The sequence below is a fragment of the Lithobates pipiens genome, unplaced genomic scaffold (assembly GCF_037356315.1).
Source record: "Lithobates pipiens isolate NorthernLeopardFrog02 unplaced genomic scaffold, aLitPip1_a1.2 Scaffold_16, whole genome shotgun sequence".
Classification (NCBI taxonomy): domain Eukaryota; kingdom Metazoa; phylum Chordata; class Amphibia; order Anura; family Ranidae; genus Lithobates; species Lithobates pipiens.
Window position 1 is genome coordinate 191,686,691 of NW_027507748.1, and position 3,414 is coordinate 191,690,104.

At 39.9% G+C, this 3,414-nt stretch overlaps 1 pseudogene; it reads left to right on the plus strand.

Annotated features, from left to right (window-relative positions):
- The first annotated feature begins 1,551 nt into the window (after positions 1 to 1,551).
- LOC143982273 (WASH complex subunit 3 pseudogene) lies at positions 1,552 to 2,629 on the plus strand (annotated as a pseudogene).
- Positions 2,630 to 3,414: the final 785 nt, after the last annotated feature.

A 3,414-nucleotide genomic window follows, 5' to 3' on the forward strand; every position in this document is an offset into this window, starting at 1 on the left:
TACACAACTTGTGGCAGGTGACGTGGCAAGTGGACAATACACAACTTGTGGCAGGTGATGTGGCAAGTGGACAAATACAATACACAACTTTTGGCAAGTGGACAATGACATACAGCATATGCACTTGCCTTGCGATCGACATCTGTGACTTCTTCAATCAGGCATGCTGACAACTTCATTGATACCATAAATATAAATTAAATAAGATGTGTGTGTTTTTTTGCACTGGTACACTGCAAGTATGAAAAGTTGATGTGACAGATATATATAAGTAAGTATAAGTAACTAACCATCTTCCAAAATTTCTAATTCAAATAGAAAAGATTAGAACAGAATAGAAAAAAAATAATTTAATAGAATAAACTAGAAAGAATATACAACCATCTTCTGAAATTTGAATAGAATAAATTAGAATTTCGAATACCGTATATACTCGAGTATAAGCCGAGATTTTCAGCCTCTTTTTTGAGGCTGAAAGTGCCCCCCTCGGCTTATACTCGAGTCATCGCTGTCTGCCTGCTCGATCAGCGTGTCGAGCAGACAGACAGCGGCCATTCTATAATTCAAAAGCCGCGCCTCCGGCTCCGCCTTCGCCTGTGATAGGCGGAACACTGAATTTCCCAGCAGCCTGTGTTCCGCCTATCACGGACATCGTCTCATCCTCGTACTACGGACGAGGATGAGACGATGTCCGTGATAGGCGGAACACAGGCTGCTGGGAAATTGTGTTCCGCCTATCACAGACAGGGAGGCGCGGCATTTGAACAGGGGAATGGGCGCCGACGAAGAGCGGTGATCCTGGGACGGGACCGGACGGAGGCTCGGCTCGGGACGGGACGGGACCGGACGGAGTCTCGGGACGGGACGGGACCGGACGGAGGCTCGGGACGGGACCGGACGGAGGCTCGGGACGGGACGGGACCGGACGGAGGCTCGGGACGGGACGGGACCGGACGGAGGCTCGGGACCGGACGGAGGCTCGGGACACAGGTAGGCTGGACACACAAGGCCACACACACACACACACACACACACACACACACACACACACACACACACGGATGGACACACACACACACAGGGATGGATGGATGGATGGACACACACACACACAGGGATGGATGGATGGATGGACACACACACAGGGATGGATGGATGGATGGATGGACACACACACACACAGGGATGGATGGACACACACACACACAGGGATGGATGGATGGATGGACACACACACAGGGATGGACAGGCATATCTCACCCTCGGCTTATACACGAGTCAATAGGTTTCCCAGTTTTTTGGGGGTAAATTGGGGGCCTCGGCTTATACTCGGGTCGGCCTATACTCGAGTATATACGGTAGTATGAATTCAAATTTTTAAATGAATTCATTTTAAATTTGGATAGAAAAGATTATAATAAAATAGAAAATAGAGTAGAAAAACGATAGAACAGAACAGAATAGAATATATTATATTTTATTCTGTTCTGTTCTATTGTTTTTCTAGTCTATTCTTTTATATTCTATTAAAATCTTTTCTATTATGTACGAAGTGTTTGTGAAGTGGAGCTGCAGAGATGGATGAAGATGGGCTTCCAATAGTTGGCTCTGGCACAGACCTTACTAAGGTCCCAGCCATCCAACAGAAGAGGACTGTCGCTTTTCTGAATCAGTTTGTGCTGCACACAGTGCAGTTCCTCAATCGCTTCTCAACTGTGTGTGAAGAGAAACTATCAGGCCTTTCTCTGCGTATTCAACAGATTGAAACAACTCTCAATATTTTAGAAGCAAAGCTTTCTTCCATCCCTGGCTTAGAAGATGTGAAAGCTGAAACACCACTTCTGCCTACCAGTCTTACCAATGGACATGTGCCATCATTGCAAGCTGATACAGAATCCCTTACAGTTTCACCCCAGTCAGTTGTGGTGCAGCAGAATTCCATAAATGATAACGCATCACAAAAGGAAGAAGTACACACAAACAGTGTTGCAACCGTGGCTAAAGATCCTAGATATGCCAGATATCTGAAGATGGTCCAAGTGGGTGTACCTGTGATGGCCATCAGAAACAAAATGATTTCAGAAGGACTTAATCCAGATCTTTTAGAAACTCCCAATGCCCCAGTTCCTGATGAAGAACTTGCACCAGAAGACAGCTCTGACAGTGAATCTTCCTTTAGTGACTAAGGATTCTAAAGCTTCTGGACTATATGAGTGAGCCCTGTTTGGCTATGCCACTGATATTTACTAAAATGTAAAGGTATCTTGGTGAATTGTAGCGCATAAAAATATCCTGCAACGTATGTTTACCAGATACTGAATAATCCTCGTGAACTGTAGGAAACAAGCTGGTGATTGCGCCCATGATGGAAATATTGTTTGCAGAAGGACTGCATGTTGAAGTCTACAAAGGTTTACAACTATTCTCTCAGAAGTATTTCTTAAAGGCTCAATGTGTTGCCATAGGGTTAGCAGTTTCCAAGCACAAGTGTTTGAAAATGCATTGTAGGAGGGAAAACCCTGAGATATGTTCGGTAAACTGCATAGCAGTTGTTTGCTGTAACCTGGTTCAGGAAAGGGCACTTATTTCTTCAAAATGTGTATATACAGTATAAAATAATATTTGATAATACTCTTTGAATATAAGTTGAAAATGTTAGTTTAACAACAAATCAAAGTTCAACCAGTTGTATAAAAAGTTTGGTGTCGTCTGGATAATAAATCAGTTTACCGTTAAAAAACAAAACAAAAAAAAATCTTTTCTATTAAAATCAAAATCATTATATACTAAATTCGAATTTCGGAAGATGGTTTTATATATATATATATATATATATATATATATATATATATATATATATATATTTTTTTTTTTTTTTACGACATTTGAATTTCGTATACAATGAATTCGAATTTGAATAGAAAATATTAGAATAGAAATAGAGAATAGACTAGAACAATAGAACAGAATAGAATATAGATACTATCTATCTCATTTTTATTTTTTTTGCAGATTACCATTTGTTTTAATAAGATCTCCTGCAGACTATTAGTATCTATTTTGTTTTTTTCACCAGATCTCCAGTAGACTATTAGCATATATTTCACTTCTTTTTTTGCAGATCTCCTGCAGACTGTTAGAATCTATTTCATTTTTTTTTTTTTGCAGATTACTATTTATTTCCATCAGATCTCCTGCAGTATATTAACATCTATTTCATTTTTTGCAGATCTCCTGCAGACTATTAGCATCTATTTAATTTTTATTTTTATTGTTTTGCATTAGAACAGCCATTTCCTTTAGATATAGATGCTAATAGTCTGCAGGAGATCTGCAAACAATGAAATATATGTTATTATACTGAAGGAAATCTAATGGAAATAAATAGTAATCTCCAAAAAAAATATGAAATTG